Source organism: Hypanus sabinus, chromosome 10 (assembly GCF_030144855.1).
Source record: "Hypanus sabinus isolate sHypSab1 chromosome 10, sHypSab1.hap1, whole genome shotgun sequence".
In the NCBI taxonomy this organism is placed as follows: Eukaryota; Metazoa; Chordata; class Chondrichthyes; order Myliobatiformes; family Dasyatidae; genus Hypanus; species Hypanus sabinus.
In genome coordinates, this window is record NC_082715.1 from 13057672 (window position 1) to 13077984 (window position 20313).

Genomic DNA, 20313 nt, shown 5'->3' on the forward strand with positions numbered 1-20313 from the left:
GGGCTTGTTCTGTGCTTTATCTCAATAAATAAATAAAATGATTAGGGGATGCATATAATAGAAACAGCAATTTATAGCAATGCAGAGCCTTCAGTATTGTTACATATTCACAGATGTTCCATCACCAAGGGACACAAGCCACACAAGGGAGGTATCAGCTGAAAGTCTGACCATTCTAGGTTTTGCTGGGGTAAAGGAATGGGGGTGGGTGACTGCTGGGAAATATTTAAACCAGAAATGGGAAAAGCGAGACACTTTTGCTGTCAACGAGGGGAAGTATGTAAATATGACATAGGAAGGGCAAAAATAATTCTATGAGGCTATCAGAACTCAGGACATGGAAGAGAAATCATTGCTGATAATTCTGTGGTTCTCTGAGGATCTTATTGAAATCTATTGAATATTGAAAGGACTGGATATAGTAAACATGGAGAGGATGGAATTGGAGAGACTACAGTCAGAGGGCACAGCCTCAGAATAGAGCAAGGGTTCCCAACCTGGAGTTCATGGACCCCTTTCTTAATGGTATTGTACCATGGCATGAAAAGGTTGGAAGCCCTGAAGTAGAGGAACGTCCACTTATAACACTACTACCCATGCTGCAAACTCTCCCTCTCCATGTATCTGATAAACCGAAAGGAATGGCAAAGACTGAGTAGCAAAGTGATTAGCAGTATGTTCAGACTTATGGATGTAAAGGAATGCAAGAAAAAATGGTGCCTGATTTAGGAGTTCAAAGTAGACCAAGTTATCAAGTAAATGAACTAAGTTATCTCCTCTGCTTTGGTGAAAAATGTTGTAAGTTGGGAGACTGCTTTGTCAAACACCTCCGCACCAACCCCCCCAAGTGGGACTTCCCAGTGGCCAAACATTTTAATTCCAATCCCCATTCCCGTTCTGATGTGTCGACTCATGGCCTACTCATGGGTGGAGAAGATATACTCCAACCTGATGGTATGAATATCAATTTCTTCTTCCAGTAAACAATTTCTCCCTCCAGTAAACAATTTCTCCCCTTCCCCTGTTCTGTTGTTCCCTAAACTGACCTATTTCCTCTGCTCCCCTGCCAATGACTATCCCCTGGATCCCCTCCTCCTTCCCTTCTCCTGTGGTCCACTCTCCTCGTCTATCAGATTTCTCCTTCTACAGTCCTTGACCTTGTCCACCCACCTGGCTTCACCTATCAACTTCCAGCTAGCTTCTTTCCCTCCCCCCAACATTTTTTTTCTGACATCTTCCCCCTTCCTTTCCAGCCCTGAAGGATGGTCTCAGCCCAAAACATCGACTGTTTACTCACGACCGTAGTCAACCGTAGTTGCTGCCTGACCTGCCGAGGTCCTCCAGCATTTTATGTGTATTGCTTTGGATTTCCTGCATCTGCAGACTTTCTCGTGTTTATGAGTTATCAAATGTTCTGTTGTACGTTTTTATTTGCTTTTGGTTCCTAGTATTCAGTTTCTGATTCTTTTTTCAACAGTTACAGCAATACATATTTGAAATGTTGATAAAGTAAGTTTGTGATATGCTTCAGACAATTTCCCTGGTAACCTCATTTGAAAATGCTAATAGCTTCAGTTTTGATTTCAGCACAAGCCTGTTAAAAATGATTAATGTGTTCCCAATTCTAGATGCTGCATGCACCAGCTGGTCGCAAGATACTAATAGTCTCTCTGCGGAGTTATTGCCATATGAGGCTACACCTGTGAGAAATAGTGCTTGCCTTTTCCTTTTGATTCAATTATGATAAAGTAAACAAGGTAGTGAGACCACATCAAAGAGTGCCTGAGCAGTTGAAAATGCCATTAGCGCATTGGCCGCATCTGCAAGTTTGCTTTGCTTGATGCTGTGCTCCTTAATTCAATTGTGATTTATTTGACTGAACGCTTTGGTCCTGAAGCTGGCCAGGAAATGATTGTGAAACAAATTACAGCAGTTATGCTGACTTCTATTTCAGACTGAAGGAACTGCGCTCTTTATCACTGCTCCCTCTATAGCACCGCAGGTGCACGGCCACGCGGTAACGGAACTGCTCCCATGCACGTAGCCTTTGTTGCCGCGCCGTTGGAATTACCTTTTTTATAATATTTTATTAAAGTGCCGTGCTCTTTTCAGGCCAAGGAAAAATACGCAGCCGTAAAAAAAAAAGGAGGGAATATTGTTCCTAATCAGTGAAACACTATGTCACAAGATGAACTACACAACTTTGTCATTTGAGTAATCACGGGCGAGGATTCAGACTTTGATTGTGGTGTATTACTAGCAATAAGGTGCATTCTATAAAGTAATATATCAAAGATACAGTAGCAACAGCCCTTGGGGAAATTAACGAGGGAAACATTGGGAAGAATATGAGATTGAACATTAATTTACATTAAAGATATTATAGCTATAATATAGAAATCATTTGGTGAATCGGGTGTTTATTTAATTAGAGATACAGCATTGATTAGGCCCTTTGAGCCAAGCCAAGAGCAACCCACTGATTCAATCCTAGCCTAATCACGGGACAGTTTACAATGAGTAGTTAACCTGGCAACCGGTACCTCTTTGGACTGTAGGATGAAAGAGGAGCACCTGGAGGAAACCCACAGGTTCATGGGAGGATGTACAGCCTCCTTACAGATGACAATGGAACTCCTTACAGCTCCAATCTCCGATGTCCCGAGCTGTAATAGTGTCATGCTAACCGATATACTATCATGGTGCCTGTGATGGTATTGGGTTCACTGTCTGCAAAACTCAAAAGAAGATTTTAATCCCTATCCAATATAGGTATCTACGTGCACTCTCACTATAGAGAGGTGGTACTGAATCCACTTACTCTTTTCAAACCAATTTACTGCCATGCCCAGTGCCTGCGGCGAGGTCTAGATGCCAATATTCACCACTAGAATGCTAAGGCTCCCCCTCCCTACCAAGGTGGAGATAACTAGTTAATGAAGGGCAGTTTATTTTATTTTTAATGATACATGTTTAAATTTAGACAAATAGTTCTTAACACACATTTAAAGCTTGCAGAGTATTTCTGATTTATAAAAGATTTCCAAATTCCTTTGACTTTGAATAAAAAAGCAGTTTACTTTCTGAAAGTTTCTGCCAGTCATGACCCAAAGTAAAATCACCTAGCAACAGCAGTTCTAAAATTTTTTTTTAATTATTTTTTTTTATACATTTTCTACATTGCTACAGATAAAAAACCCCCAGATCGAAATGAAGAACATTAATACAGTGCAAAAATAAACATACAATAATAATATAATACAAAAGAAGATAATTGAGAAAGCACCCAAATTGAAGATATGTAAAATTGGTATCCTCCCCAAGCCCCGCAACAAAAAAGAACTCCAGACCAACCACAACACAATATAGAGAGTATACGTCAGGACATTCAACCCCCCAAAACTGTAAATACACTTAGCAACAGAAGATATTAATGCCTACTACCAAAAAAAAAGGAGCTGAAAGCAAGGGACCGAAAAAAAAAACCTTAGTTAAGAGGAAGGTTATGAAAGTACTCAATAAAAGGTCCCCAGACCTTATGGAACTTCGTATCCGAATTAAGAACTGAGTAATGAATTTTTTCAAGGTCTAAGCAGGACATAATATCATTAAGCCATTGAGCATTCGTGGGCGGGGCAACATCTCTCCATCTAAGGAGGATTAAATGTCTAGCTAGGAGAGAAGCAAAAGATAATATTCGACACTTAGTCAAACTCAGACGTAAATCTGTCTCACCCAAAAAACCAAACAATGCAATTAAAGGGTTAGGTTCTAGGTGGTGATTCAGAATATAAGATAACGTTATGATGAGATCGTTCCAAAATTTCCCCAAGCTAGGACAAAACCAGTACTTATGAATAAGAGAGGCCTCGCCCCTTTTGCATTTATCACAGAGAGGACTAATGTTAGGGTAAAATCAAGATAGCTTAGATTTAGACATATGGGCTCTATGAACAATCTTAAACTGTAAAAGGCAATGGTGAGCACAAAGAGAGATTGAATTAACCGATTTGACAATCGAGTCCCAAGTCTCATCAGTTAAGGAGATATTTAAATCATGCTCCTAAGCCATTCTAATTTTATCCACAGGGGCACGCCGTAAGGATGCTAATTTATCACGAATAAATGATATTAAACCTTTACCTAGTGGATTAATAGAAAGAAATAAATCCATAACATTTTTCTCAGGCATTTCAGGGAAGTTAGGAATTAAAGGATTAATAAAGTGTCTAATTTGGAGATATCTAAAAAAATGAGCATTGGGCAGATTGAACTTAGCAGAGAGCTGTTGAAAAGATGCGATGTGATTATCAATAAAAAGATCTTCAAAATGTCTAATGCCCTTCCTATACCAATCATGGAATGCTGAATCATATGTAGTAGGTAAAAAAAGGTGATTATGTAAGATAGGGCTAGAAAAAAGAAAAACCATGGAAACCATAAAGTTGCCTAAACTGAGCCCATATACGCAAAGTGTGTCTAACAAGAGGATTAACAAGCAGTTCTAAAATTAAACTTCAGTGTTTTTGACATTAGTTCAAAACTCAAGAGGTTATGTGAGTTCAAAAGTCAAGTGGTTATGTTGCAAATTTATTATAGAACTCTGGTTGGACCACATCTGGACCATTGCATACAGTTCTAGTCACCCACAATAGGAAGGATGTTGAAGCTTTTGGAGAGCATGCAGAAGATGTTTAGCAGGATGCTCTCTGGTTTAGTGGACGTGAGTTACAACAAGAGGTTGGACAAACTTGGGTTGTTTTCTCTGGAGTGTTGGAGGCTGAGGGTGGATCTGATGTAGTTTATATGATCATGAGATGAATAGATAGAGTAGATCGGGAGTATCTTTCTCCAAGGGTAGAAATCTCTAATACAAGAGGGCATGCATTGAAAGTGAGAAGGGGTAGGTTCAAACCAGATGTGAGTAGAGGAGACCTGGAATGCACTCCTTGGTATGGTGGTGGAGACAAAGACATTAGAAGCTTTTAAGTGATGTATAGACAGGCACTTGGATATAAGGAAGATGGAGGGATATGGACATTGTGTAGGTAGGAGGGATTAGTGTTTGGATGTTTTTGATTTTAATTTTAGATGTTTCAGCACAACAATGTGGGCTGACTGGCCTGTTCCTGTGCTGTACTCTTCTACGTTATATATTTTATAACCTCCGCTCAGCTTCTAGACAGACAGATTCAATTTCTTAAAATTTTATTTTGTTTCGAGATACAGTCCTTCCAGCCCTTCAAGTTGGACCCTAAAGCGCAATCTCTGACAACCCTGATTTAACCCTGACCTAAGAAACGGCATGGAACGAGTCTTTTTGGCCCAACAAGCCAAGCTGTCAAGTAACTTGTCTATTTAATCCCAGCCTAATCACAGGACAATTTACAATGACCAATTCACCTACTAACCAGTACATCTTTGGAGTGTGGGAGGAAACCAGGGCACCTGGAGTAAACCCACACATTCATGGGAGGACAGACAGACTCCCTCAGATAAGGTCTGAATCGGACCCTGTGCTGTAATAGTGTTACACTAACTGCTACGCTACTGTGGCACCCTTTCCAGGATTTGTGAAAAGTACCTAATACCTGTCCAACCCAATTGATTTTATTTTGGTGGAGTACACTTGCATGATAATTATCTGTATCAAATGATGAAGAAAACATTCATTTTTTGGGTCACTGTTTGAAATCTTCCCAATCCTCAGACTTGATTCTTTGTAGTAGTGATGCGAATGGACAATGTGTCAACGAATAGATAAATCTGTGACAGATGAAATTCATTGTGAGCAGGATTCAGAATCAGGTTTCATATCACCGGCACGCAGTATGCCTGTGATGGGAAGAACTTGGGAGTAAACTCCGAGGAAAAATCTGGAGCTGGAGTCCCTAAGGCAGTCCTAGGTTGAGTTCAACACTGACTGGCAACTTCTGCAACACCGCGAGTGTCAAACTGTATCAGACTTTGCCATTCCTTTGGGTTCATCAGATGCATGGACAGGGGGAGCTTACTACATGGGCAACAGCTTGCTCTCCATATTGTACTGCCCAGGCTTGTGTATCATGCAGACAGCTGGTTCGTAATATCCACGGTTGAACCCAACCACCGGAGAGCTCACAGACATTGAATACATATAATAAACACTATAAATAACAATAGGAAGTATATATAAATATAATTAAATAAGTACTGCAAAATATCGGAATACTGAGGTAATGTTCATGAGTCCATTGTTCATTCAGAAATCTGATGGCAGAGGGGAAGAAGCTGTTCCTGAAACATTGAGAGTGTGTCTTCGAGCGATCCATATTCGATCTAGCAAAAGTGAATAAGATTCTTAATGACAAAAAGAATGACAATAGAATAGATAATAGACAATAGGTGCAGGGGTAGGCCATTCAGCCCTTCGAGCCAGTACCGCCATTCAATGTGAACATGGCTGATCATCCACAATCAGTACCCCGTTCCTGCCTTCTCCCCATATCCCTTGACTCCACTATCTTTAAGAGCTCTATTTAACTTTTTCAAGTCAAGTCAAGTTAAGTCAAATCACTTTTTATTGTCATTTTGGCCATAACTGCTGGTACAGTACATAGTAAAAACGAGACAACGTTTTTCAGGACCATGGTGCTACATGAATAATACAAAAACTACTCTAGACTACAGACCTACCCAGGACTGCATAAAGTACACAGAACAGTGCAGGCATTACAATAAATAATAAACAAGACAATAGGTACAGTAGAAGTCAGTAGGTTGGTAGTCCAATGTTACATAAATAATCAGCTGAATGGCGGCACCTAGGACTCCGTCCGTTTCTGTACTCACGCTGAGTATTTCGTTGCCACAGATGTAGTCCAATTTAATGTCCATTCGAGAGCAGAATGGTCGGGAGGGCCGGCTGGCTAGGGCTTACTTTTTCCTGGCACAGACTCCTGCCCACTCACCTCGCTTCTGCTTCCTCGCACACTGCTTACACTGCCTCCACCTCCAGCCACTGGCAGCAGGCGACTCCCAGGACTGCAGGCCTGATTCCGTCAGCAAGCCAAGCATCCAGAGAATTGGCCTCCACTGCCTTCTGAGGCAGCGCATTCCATAGATCCACAACTCTCTGGGTGAAGAAGTTTTTCCTCAACTCCATTCTAAATGGCCTACTCCTTATTCTTAAACTGTGGAATGGCCTAGCCTTTATTTTTAAACTGTGGTGAAAGTGAAATTAAATGGTGAAAGTGGAGGAGCAAAAGAGTTTTCTGCAGCTGTACGCATAAGACAAAGGAAGGAAAAGCCATCTAATGGATTAATTCAAAGGTTTCAAAGGTACATTTAATGTTAGAGAAAGGTATACAATATACATCCTGAAATTCTTTTTCTTTGTAACTATCCACGAAAACAGAGGAGTGCCCTAAAGAATGAATGACAGTTAAATGTTAGAACCCCAAAGCCCCTCCAGCTCCCCATCCCACGTGTAAGCAGCAGCAAAGCGACGATCCTCCCTCCCCCACTGGCAAAAAAAGCGCCCCCCACCGAGCACTCAATCGTGCAGCAAAGCATCAATAAAGACACAGACTTGCATTGCCCCAAAGACTATTTGTTCACCCAGTAATTCAACATACCAAGTGAACGAGTATTTAGAACATTTGCTCTCAACGCTATGTGGTTGAAGCATGGAAATAAGGAAGTAAGAAACTTGCTGGAATTAAAATGCATCTGCTGACCAGAATTTGGTCAACACCTGTTTTGAGTGTTAATTTAGGCAAGGAAAACAGGTTTCTAAGGAACACTGTAGAAATTCATCGTATTGTTATGGGTTTTAAAAGGTGCAATGAGGTTGTGTTGCAAAAATTCAGCTTGTATTTCTTCCTTGTTTGAGAAAGTTATCAGGATTAACGTCTTTAAATATTGAAGGTATTTGATAGAATAAATATGAGAAACTGTTCCCTTTAATTTGGGGATGTGGAAGATGTGGGCAAAATTTTCAAAATTAGAGTAAGCCCATGGCAATGAAACCAGGGAGCAGCTTGTATCAGGAACCGTAGCAGAAAATCTGGAACTCATTTTCAGAGAAGCTGTTGTTGAAAGGTCATTGAAATTATTGCATTGATCAACAGATTTAATTTGATAAGGAAAAATGTTATCAAGGTTGAAAGAGCAAGAGAAAATTAACAAGGACGTTGCTGGACTGGAGGAACTGAGCTTTAAGGAAAGACTGAGTAGGTTAGGATTTTATTCCTTGGAAAGTAGAGGATTGAGAGGAGATTTGATAGAGGTATACAAAATTATGAGGAGTATAAAAAGGGAAAATGCAAGCAGGCTTTTTCTAGTGAGGTAGGGTGGGACTACAACTAGAGGTTATGGGTTAAGGGTGAAAGCTGAAAACTTTAAGGGGACCACGAGGGGAAGCTTCTTCATTCAGAGGGTGGTGACAGTATGGAATGAGCTGCCAGCGCAAGAAGTGCATGCGAGCATGACAACATTTAAGAGAGGTTTGGATAGGTACATGGATAGTAAGGGCATGGAGAACTATGTTCCCGGTGCAGGTCGATGGGAGTAGGCAGTTTAAGTGGTTCGCCGTGGACTAGATGGGCCAAAGGACCTGTTTCGGTGTTGTACTTTGCTATGACTCTGTGTTGCTTAAAGAGAATGGGGGATTAAGAACTGTTATGTTTTTAAACTCCAAAACGTAAATTAATCGACATAAAAACAAGGGAGCCCGAGAGATGCACACCTTGTTTTTGATTTTACTTTAAGCGAGGTTCGCATGTATGACATGGTGTCGTGATGACGTATGCCATTCACATACTTTTATATATAACCCATAACTAATTATTTCAATAAACAGGAATGCTTAATCAAACAATACATTTACAATATTACTCAAATATTACTGAAATATTAAATACACGCCATGGACCATTTGCTGATCTGCTTTAGTTCAATACTGCATGTTACCTGTTTGGAGTTTGCATGCTCTATACCAGGGCTTCTCAACTTTTTTATGCCATGGACCTCTTTGGCAGTACTATGGAACTGTTCTCAGAATAATCTATTGAAATATATAAAATAAAATACATAGGATTACAAAATAAACCAATTATATTGAAATACAGTTAACAAAATGTTAAAAACACATTTGTAATATAGTAATGCATTCATAATTGAAAGAATGCTAAAGAATGTTAGAAGTTACTGAAAATGAAGATGTAAATTTTTTTCCCATCCAAGTCCATGGACTCATGAGGGTTAGGAACCCCTGTTCGATGCTGTGTGGATTTCCTCTGGGTGCTCCCATTTCTCTCCGCATCCTGCAGGTAGTTGGGTAAATTGCCCACTGTGTGTAAGCTGTTAGTTGATGGGAATGTGCAAAGGATAAAGAAAAGGGATAAAAGTGAGTGGAAGGTTAGTGCAAATGGGTGTTGATGGTCGGCACACACTCAGTGGGCTGAAGTGCTTGCTTCTGTTTTTTTTTCTCTATGACTATATGATAATGGTAACACGGAAAGAGGCAAAATATACTCTTGTTGATGGATAATATTGATTTGCAAAAGGAAGGTTCAAATTCCATGTTGGTGACATGGGGGAGCCATCCACTGAGTTTCTGGCTTCTTCCCCCCTTCCTTTCCAATCCTGATGAAGGGTCTCAGCCCGAAACATCGACTATTCTTTCATTCTCAGAGATGCTGCCTGACCTGCTGAGTTCCTTCAGTATTTTGTGTGTGTAGCTATACATTGAGTAGGTCCTTGTTTTCTCAAAGCCCAAATGATTCCGGGGATCAACACTTGGACATACAAATTCAATGCCAAAGTTAAACTTCAAAATGAGCCAAAATTGAAACAGGTTTTATGAAATAGAAATTGTCCATGTAGAATCTATTTCCAAACCTGATTTAAAAATGCAGATATTTGAACTGAAATTGAAATTATTTTATTAATGTCATATGTACCGAGGTACAGTGGAAACTTTGTACTGCCACTGTTCATGTAGATACAGCAGGTTCATAGAACATAGAATACAGAAAACCTACAGCTCAATACAGGCCCTTCAGCCCACACAGCTGTGCCGAACATGTCCTTACTTTAGAAATTACCTATGGTTACCCATAGCCCTCTATTTTTCTGAGCTCCATGTACCTGTCCAGGAGTCTCTTAAAAGACCCTATGGTATCCGCCTCCATCACCATCGCTGGCAGCACATTCCACACACTCACCACTCTCTGCATAAAAAACTTACCCCGACATCTCCTCTGTACCTATTTCCAAGCACCGTAAAACTGTGCCCTCTTGTGCTAGCCATTTCAGCCCTGGGAAAAAGCTTCTGACTATCCACATAATCAGCTCTTGGATTGTATTCATTAGAGTATAGAAGAATGAGAGGGGATCTCATAGAAACATTTCGAATGTTGAAAGGGTTGGACAGAGTAGATGTGGAAAGGCTGTTCCCCTTGGTAGGTGAGTCCAAGACAAGAGGTCACAGTCTTAGAATTAGAGGGTACCCATTTAAAACACCGATGAAGAGAAATTTTTTCAGCCAGAGGGTCATGGATTTATGAAATTCGTTGCCACATACAGCTGTGGAGGCCCAGTCATTGAGGGTTTTTAAGGAGGAGATTGACAGGTATCTAATTAGTCAGGGTATCAAGGGATATGGGAAAAAAGCCGGAAATTGGAACTAGACGGGAGAATAATTTAGCTCATGGTGGAGTGGCGGAGCAGACTCGATGGGCTGAATGGCCTACTTCTGCTCCTTTGTCTTGTGATCTTGATCCATGCCTCTCATCATCTAATATACCTCTATCAGGTCATCTCTCATTCTCCGTCGCTCCAAGGAGAAAAGGCTGAGTTCACTCAACCTATTCTCATAAGGCATGTTCCCCAATCCAGGCAACATCCTTGCAAATCTCCTCTGCACCCTTTCTATGGTTTCCACATCCTTCCTGTAGTGAGGTGACCAGAACTGAGCACAGTTCTCCACGTGGGGTCTGACCAGGGTCCTATATAGCTGCAATATTACCTCTCAGCTCCTAAACTCGATCCCACGATTGATGAAGACTGATGTACTGTATGCTTTCTTAACCACAGAGCCAACCTGCGCAGCAGATTTGAGCATCCTATGGACTTGGACCCCAAGATCCCTCTGATCCTCCACACTGTCAAGGTTCATGTAAGAAACTCATAGATAGGCACATAGATGGTAGAAATACAGAGGAGGGAAGGCTCGGATCAATCATAGTCAGCACAATATCACAGGTGACGAGCCTGTACTGTGCTGTAATGCGCTAAAGTATATTTTATGTTCTAGATCAAATCATTACACAAGTGATTGAGGTTCATTCATTCATTAAGTGCCTGGTCGATCATGGTCGTGACCATGATTGTTCTTGTCAAATTTTTCTACTGAAGTGGTTTGTCACTGCCTTCTTCTGGGCAGTGTCTTTATAAGATGGGTGACCTCAGCCATTATTAATACTTTTCAGAGATTGTCTGCCTGGCATCAGTGATCACATAACCAGGACTTGTGATATGTACCAGCTGCTCATACGATCAGGGGGTTAAGCAGGTGCTACACCTTGTCCAGGGGAGACCTGCAGGCTAGTGGAGGGAAGGAGTGCCTTACACCTCCTTTAGTAGAGACGCATCTCCACCCCACCACCCATCTGAGATAGTGCAGTGTAACACAATATCAGAGTGCAGAATAAATGAAACATTTACGGAGAAGGTGCCGTGTAGGTGGAGGATAAGGGCAGACTCAGAACGAGGTAGTCTGTGAGGAGTAGTGTTGACCTTTGTTTCCTCTGCCAAATGGGAGAGGGGAGAAGGGGAAATGTTTGGATTGGGTGAAGCTGGCTGCCTTACTGAGGCAGGAAGTATAGACAGAGCCCATGGAGGGGAGACTGGAATCTGGGATTAAAAGCAGCCAGTATAAGACGGCATGTTTCAGAAATCAATGAGCCTGCTTCAGCCCTAGTGTGGACTGATAAGTGACTGTGATGGCAGAGTTGTGAAGCCTAAGGATTAGCTTTATTTGTCACATGTACATTGAAGAATACAGGGAAATGCACTGTTTGTGTCAATGGCCAACAAAGTCCAAAGGTTGTTCTGGGGCAGCCCTCAAGTGTCATTATGTTTCAATTGCCAACACCGCATACCCACAGCTTACTAACTCGTACACCCTTGATTTGAGAGAACCAGAGCACTTGGAGGAAACCTAAACGGTCATGGGGAGAATGTACAAACTCCTTCCAGACTGCTGCAGTGTTGAACCTGGGTCAGTAGCACTCTAGAGCGTTACGCTACAGAACAGGAGCCCTCATTTGGTTCATTGAATCGATTGAGATCTTCTTTTCTCCTCCCACCTTGCTATTGCACTTTTGTGACCTTTCCCCCATGCAGAGGAGTTTCAGAGCCTGTCCACCTAAACTAGGAGCAAGCTTCAATCGATCCAGGCGCCAGGCTAATCCCACGGTTAGGATTCGTGCATTGTGAGTAGGCTATGTTGGTGCTGGAAGGGTAGCTGCTCAGCACAATCCTCACTGAATTGATTTGACACAAATGATGCATTTCACTCTATGTTTCAGTGTACATATCATAAATAAAGCTGATGTTTAATCTTTAATATACAGTATTAGAAAATTCAATAGCCTCTAATCTTCTTAGCATATTCTTTCATTCATTAATTTATGTCTGTACCTTCATTGGTCTGTCTGTATCCCTAGATCACTTTGTGCCTGTGTCTCATTTAAAGTCATTAATTTTATTTCATTTTCCTTCAGGATTACCTGTACTGCAAAAATGGCAGCATCCATATTATTGAGTCACTTCTAATTCCTGAGTCTAAGCTACTTTATGGAAATTATGAAACACGTAGGGCAAGGTGTCGCACTTGCTTAGTCCCCGGAAAGGGATGTGTGAAGCCATGGGAGCAGGTGGTGGATGGTTGTATGAGCAGCTGATGCACATCACAAGCCCTGGTTATGTGGCCACAGACGCCAGCCAGATAATTTCTGAAGAGTATTGATAATGACTGGGGTCATCCGTCTTGTAAAGACACTGCCCAGAAGAGGGTAATGGCAAACCACTTCTGTAGAAAAAATTTGCCAAGAACAATCACAGTCGTGGAAAGACCACAGTCGCTTACATCATTTGGCACGGTCAATATCACACCCACTTTAGTAATCTTTTCCCATCTTTCTGTTACCTTTTCAAAGAATTCGATCAGACTAAACAAGCATGAACTTTTTCAAATCAAAGTTGTGAATTTTTGTTTAGTGGCAGCAGCATGGTGTAGGCATAATAAGCAACTGTAGGTTACAATAAAAAGAGATAGATGTAGTGAAAAAGAGAAGTAGCAAGGTGGTGTTCATGGATTCATTGTGTGTTCAGAAATCTGATGACAAAGGGATGGAAGATGTTCTCAAAATGCTGAGTATGGTTTTTCAGGCCCCTGTACTTTATCCCTGATAGTAGTAATGAGAAGAGGGCATGTCCTGGATGGTGAAGGTCTTTACTGGTGGGTGCCACCTCTTGAGGCACCGCCTTCAGTAGATACCCTCAACAATGGGGAGGATTATGCCCATCATGGAGCTGGCTGGGTCTATGACTCTGAGCCCATGGATGACCCTGTGTATTGGTGCCACCCATCAGAATGCTGTCCACAGTGCATCTGTAGAAATACGTTGGACTCCTCGGTGACATTACAAATCTCCTCAAACTTCCAAAGAAGTATGGCCACTGGTGTGCCTTCGTCACGACTACGTTAAATGGTGGGCCTAGGATCGATCAGCTGAGGTATTTACTCAGATTTCAGGAATTTTACATTTTTTACCAGAGGGTCAAATGAGACAGTTCATGGTAATATATCACAATGCTTCACTTTTACATCATTTTCCCTGATTAGATTAGATTAGATTCAACTTTATTGTCATTGTGCCGAGTACAGATACAAAGCCAAATGAAATGCAGTTAGCATCTAACCAGAAATGCAAAGAATGGTGGTATTTACAAAATAACTGCGAAGAAAAAGTAAGATGATATTACCATGGTCTGATGATGGTGTTTTGATCTCTTGAGCTGGGCATTCAGGTAAAGTTCACTCTTGAACTGTTGGAACGTGAACAATGCATTTCAAAAGCTTATGTGTAAAATCTGTTGAGTCAGGTGGATGTAAGAGATATCCCATTACACGGTTGGAATTCAAATGAAGGAATTGCCACTATCCTGACAAAAATTTTGCTCTCCTTCAGGTGAAAGATTAGGCAAAGGCTTTTAATGAAAGCTCTGATGAAACAGCGTTCTGTTACACAAACCAAGTAATATTGTTATAACAGATAAATCGGCAGAAGACGAGCTGAATTGTGGACGACTGCATTTTCTGCCATATTCGTGTAAATGTATATTTTTGAGTGACTGTATTTTACTGTTATATGTGCTTGCTGTCTGCTATGTGCTGTGTTTGATTTTTGGTGTTTTGTTTTGCACCTTGGCCCCAGAGTAACACTGTTTTATTGTATGGTTGAATAACAAACTCTGAACTATGAACTGACTGATTAGGTTATTCTAATTTGTACTGCACAGCTGCTGCTGCAAGAAAATTCAAAATGTAGGTTGGTGATAATAATCCTGCTACTAGAAGATCACTTGTATGGAAAATGTTGGGTATATTTCCCAAAATAAACAAATAATTTTACCTCAAAGCAGATCACTCTATTTGGAAAATTGCCGGTCATTTATTGGTGCTTTTGCAGTTTAATTATACAAAATTACTGAGGCAGCAGTAATCTACTTTAAAAACAGCAATAGTGTGATCACTTGAGTTGAGTATGATGTTCTCCTAGGGCTTGTCTATTGGTGGGTCCTCAGTGCTGTTCCCTCTGAGCTACGCGGGTGTATGCTCCCGCGCACATAAACCTTGATGCCACACTGCTGAAATTGGACGCAGCTAGAAAAAGTTTATGAAACGTGAAAGATTTTCTCTGTTGTATTGTATTTCATTATACCCTTCAATTAATGATTAAAATCAAAAGTATATGTTTCTTGGCTCGATATCTTGAATTACGTTACTTGCTATTTTTGAATGTTTGCTTGCTATTTTGAATGTTTTGTACCTTGGCCCCAGAGGAATGCTGTCTTGTTCAGCTGTATCTGTGCATGGTTTGAATGCTAATTAAACTTGATTTGATTTGAGTTTGGAGGAACTCAACAGGTCAGGCGGTGTCTATGGAGATGAATAAACATGCAATGTTTTGGGCCAAGACCCTTCTTTTGAGCTGAGCAGAAAAGGGGAAGGTGCCACAATAAATGGTGGGGGAGGGGAAAGAGGCTAGCTGGAAGGTGATGGGTGAAACCAGGTGGATGGGGAAGGGCTAGAGAAGAAAGAAACTAATAGGAGAGAAGAAAGGGAAGAAGGAGGTGACAGGGAAAGTAATAGTGGTGGCACCCGTTGGTTTGGAGAGACCATGGATCTGCACCTGGAGTTTCCAGGCCTGGGCAGGGTTGTATGGGAGACCGGCAGTTGCACAAGCTGCAGGCCTTCCCCTCTCCACGCCACCGATGTTGTCCAAGGGAAGGGCACTAGGACCCATGCAGCTTGGCTGTCGGTGACGTCGCAGAGCAATGTGTTGTTAAGTGCCTTGCTCAAGGACACAAACACGCTGCCTCAGCTGAGGCTCGAACCAGTGACCTTCAGGTTACTAGTCTGATGCCTTGCCCACTAGGCCACGCGCCAACACATGGGAAAGTAATAGACAGGTGAGAAGTGAAAGGTCAGGGTAGCGAATGGGGGAGGGGGATTGTAAACCAAAAGGAGAATCAGGTTGGAGGGTACCCAGTGGGAATATAAGATTTTGCTCCTCCACCATGAGGGTACAAGATGAGGCCATGGATTGACACATCGGAATGGGAATGCCTATACAAAACAAGCCCATGCTTCTGATATTCCAACCTGAATATCAATTTCTCCTTTTGGTCTATAGATAATGGTGTGTGTGTGTGTGTGTGTGTAAAATGAGGTACAGTACTGTGCAAAAGGCTTAGGCACACATAGCTAGACATTTGCACAGTACTGTATTTATCAATGTGGAGCAGAGTATGAGTTTGTAAGTCTGGCAGGAGCAAAGGATATAGGGAATGGTGAGGGTGGAGCACTGTGGGAGGGGTGTAGGACACAGGTGGTTGAAAAGGAGTGTCAAGGATTGTGGGTGGTGGTGGTGCAGGTGCAGACAGAATCAGCCCTGAGACACCAGGCAAGGTCATTTGATTGGAAGCTATTAGCTTATTGATCATTACAGAATGTCCTTCTGGTGCTTCCCACTCCCTCCCTTTCACTTCCCCTTTTCCCAAACATGAGACCCTTCTCCCTGTCCCTTTTGCACTCTTGGTCTGCAGTAGAGACCCAAATCAGAATCAGATTTAATCATCACTCACATATGTCATGAAATTTGTGTGTGTGTGTGTTTTACTCGAGACTTCCAGCGTCTGCTCAGTTTCTTGTGTCAATGGTTAGACCCGCGGCTGTTCTGTGCAGCGTGAGGAAGATAGATATTGGATTGCTGGAGCAGCAACAGCAGCAGGTAGAGAGCCAGTTAAGAGAATGGCAGATCATAGTTAAAGGAGGAAAGAAGAACATGATTTATTAACCAAGTGAGATTAAGTGGACAGGCAGGGAGGGGTATGGAGGGCAATTGTCCCGGGGCAGGTTGATGGGAGTAGGCCATTTAAATGGTTTGATGGGCCAAAGAGCCTGTTTCTGTGCTGTACTTAAAAATTACAATAAATTACTATAAAACATGTGTAAAATAAATAATTAGTACAAAAAGAGAGCAAGGTGTGAGGTATTGTTCATGGGTTTATGGACCAATCAGAAAGCTGATGGTTCAAAGTTCAAAATAAAATTATTATCAGAGTACGTACATGTCACCACATACACACCTGAGATTCCTTTTCTGCAAGCAGACTTAGCAAATCAATCGAAAGTTACTGTAAAAGAGAGCAATGTACAACAAACTTTGCAAATGCAAATATAAATAAATAGCAATTAATAACATGAAATAATAAGATAAAAAGTCCTTAAAGTGAGACTGTTAGTTGTGGGAACACCAGAAATAGAATGTGTAGTTATCCCCTTTTGTTCAGGAGCCTGATGGTGGAGGGGTAGAAGCTGTTGAGTGTGTGTCTTCAGGCTTGCTCTACATCCCTGATTGCAGCAATTGTCAAGTTATTAAAGTATTACCTAAACACTTGAAATGTTTAAGTGTACAAAAATAATTTTAAAAAACTTGATTTATTGTGTAACTGAATATGTTCCTCTCCTTTGAATTGAATGCATTCTCTCTCTCCTCAACAAACAATTCCCAGCAAAGATAGTAGTGAGCTGTGGACGGTTCACACCGTGTTTCCAGATTACTGTCAGTGACACCCAAACAAGGACCTTTCAGGAAGATTATGTTAACTCTCCTCAACTCTTTCCTCAGTATTGTCAGCATTTTCTGTTTTATTTCAGAATTTCCTGTGAGTAAAATCAGGCCTGTGAGCTTTCAGGCTGCACAGTAGCATGGTGGTTTACCCCAACACTGTGAGAGTACCAGAGACCCAGGTACCCAGGGAGCTTGTACATCCTCTCTGTGACTGCGTAGGTTTCCCCTGGGTTTTCTGGTTTTTTCTCACATTCTAAAGATGCACGGGTTATTTGGGTAACTGGTCACATGGGTTGGGCTGGAAGGGCCTGTTATTGTGTCTCTAGATAAAAAGTTTTAAACATGGGATTCTTTTCTTGCTGCAACGATGGTCACTGGTCAAATATTAGTATTTGCCTTCTTCATACTCACCGGGAGATACAGTCAAGTTGATGTAACACATACGCAGGCCTGAGGTTAAATCTTATAGAACAAAGTCAAGAACCCTTCATCATAGAGTCATGCAAAACAGAAAGAGGCCCTTGCGTCTGCTAAGTCTATGCAAACCTATCCTGCAGCTGGGTGACTACGGAGAAACCCACCGCTGGCCCATATGAAGTCTTCTTAACTCTCCTTCATTTTGCTTCACCAAGTTACAATTATTGAGGAACAACTGCGATATGAAATATCTTTTCATTTTAATCTTTCCCATCCTGAGAGAGATCATGCGAGCTCGATTTCAACGTTTAAGAGAAGTTTGGATAGGTACATACAGTAGATGGTAGGGGTATGGAAGGTTATGGTCCCAGTCCCTGTCTATGGGAGTAGGTAGTTTAAATGGTTCGGCATGGACTAGACAGGCCAAAGGGCCAACTTCTGCAGCTGTACTTTTCTATGACTCTGTCTGTCGTCATATAATTTAATGCTGTGCCTCTATGACCAGTGATGCTGACAGATCAAAGGGAGGCTATTTAACTTGCAAACAAGAAAATTTGCACATGCTGGAAATCCGAGCAACACAACACAAAATGCTGAAGGAACTCAGCAGATCAGGCATCACCTAGTAAAAGAGTTCAGTCAACATTTCAGGCCGAAACCCTTCAGCAGGACTCTTGCGTTCTTTCTGTACTTAGTAATATTTTTCTAAAAGAATATAAAATAGCCACTTAGCTCTATTTCTCATTCTGAGTTATCAGCCTATGTGTTAAAATGACTAATTATTCGAATGCCATGGACTCTCAGAGCGAACAGAGAACATACCATTTGATTAATATCCTATTAAAGCAAACAATGGCTCAGGCACTGTTTGCTGAAAGGAATGTTTCACGTGAAGAGAACATGTTGCCTAACACTGGGTGTTCCCATTAACGAGTCTCTTCTGTACAACTGGCATATGCTTTGAACCATAGAACAGTACAGCACAGAAAACAGGCCATTCAGCTCTTCTAGTCTGTGCCGAAACTTTATTCCACTAGTCCCATTGACCTGCACCCAGTCCATAACCCTCCAGACCTCTCCCATCCATGTATCTATCCAATTTATTCTTAAAACTTAAGTGAGCCCGCATTTACATCAGATGGCAGCTTGTTTCACACTCCCACCACTCTCTGAGTGAAGAAGTTCCCCCTAAACCTTTCCCCTTTCACCTTAAAGCCAGGTCCTCTCGCTTTGAGGGATATTGTACGGCATCACTGCACCGTGGTGTATGGGATGTCCAGGGTGGGGTGATTTCCTCTGGTGAAGGAACTTGTCTTGTCCATTCACTCTCCTTTGGTCCCTATTGGACACTCAGCTCTCACCTGTGGCTCCAAGTAGCTGATTGAGTGTGACAGCGGCTCCACCCCGACGGGCGAGGGTAGGCAGCAGCCTCACACTCTGGCCAGATAAGGACATGCCTGTCATAGCATGCAAAGTCAGCTCCGGAAGACTTGGTGGATGAAATTTACAGTGAGATCCAACAGCTAGGAAGGTGGTTCTGTAACACTCCGTGGAGAGCGCAGAGCATGTCATGGCCATCCACAGCAACCAAGGAAGACCCCAGTTCGTGATGCTTATTTGTACCACTGGATCCGAATTTCTGAGGCTAAGAGAGTGGAACTGCCCCAGTGCAATGGCTTTTCCACTTTAAAAACTCTCCCGCACAGGTTTCCTGTCATCGTCAGACACGATGGACAACCACCACTGCACGACAATCAGGCAGCAGGAGAAAGTCTATTCAAATCAAGTTAAGTTGAAAAAATATACTTTATGATTCTGATTATTTTAAATATTGAATCTATTCTGAAAACATTATGAACATGTTCAATCAGAATCAGAATAAGTTTTAAAATCACTGGCAAACGTGGAGAAATTTGATGTGCTGCCTCCCATACCTAATGAAGTGGCTGTTGAGTGTTCACTGTAGGCCATCCACTCTAAGGTTCGATGAGTCATGCGTTCAGGTATGCTCTTCTGCACACTGTTATAACAGGTAGTTATTTGAGTTACGGTCCATTCTCCTCGGACCTCTGTCATTAACGGGGCATTTTTGCCCACACAGCTGCCGCTCACTGGATTAATTTTGTTTGTCATGCTGTTCTCTGTAAACTCTAGAGCAGGGGTTCCCAACCATTTTCATGCCATGCACCAATACCATTAAACAACAGGCCTGTAGACACCAGGAGACCAGCATTCTCTGAGATACTCAGACCACCCCTTCTGGCACCAGCAATCATTCCATGGTCAAAGCCACTTTGACCACATTTCTTCTCTGTTCTGATATTTGGTGTGAAAAACAACTGAACCTTTTGACCATGCCTGCATGCTTTTATGTATTGAGTTGCTGCCACATGATTGGCTGATTATATATTTGCATTAATGAGCAGGTGGATTCAGTGGCCACTGAGTGTTTATGTCCGAAGATTATGGAAAATCACTGACACTTTGG

General features: G+C 41.8%; 1 protein-coding gene and 1 long non-coding RNA gene across 2 annotated transcripts in view; one reads left to right on the top strand and one right to left on the bottom strand.

Moving 5' to 3' along the window:
* frk (fyn-related Src family tyrosine kinase) overlaps positions 1 to 20313 on the top strand; it is a 129663-nt gene that overhangs the window by 10600 nt on the left and 98750 nt on the right. The window lies entirely within an intron of this gene.
* LOC132400462 (uncharacterized) lies at positions 2936 to 20148 on the bottom strand. The gene is made up of 3 exons (XR_009514253.1): positions 19187 to 20148; positions 8953 to 9046; positions 2936 to 6318 (listed from the first exon to the last, which is right to left on the bottom strand). It is a non-coding gene; the product is annotated as an uncharacterized LOC132400462 (long non-coding RNA).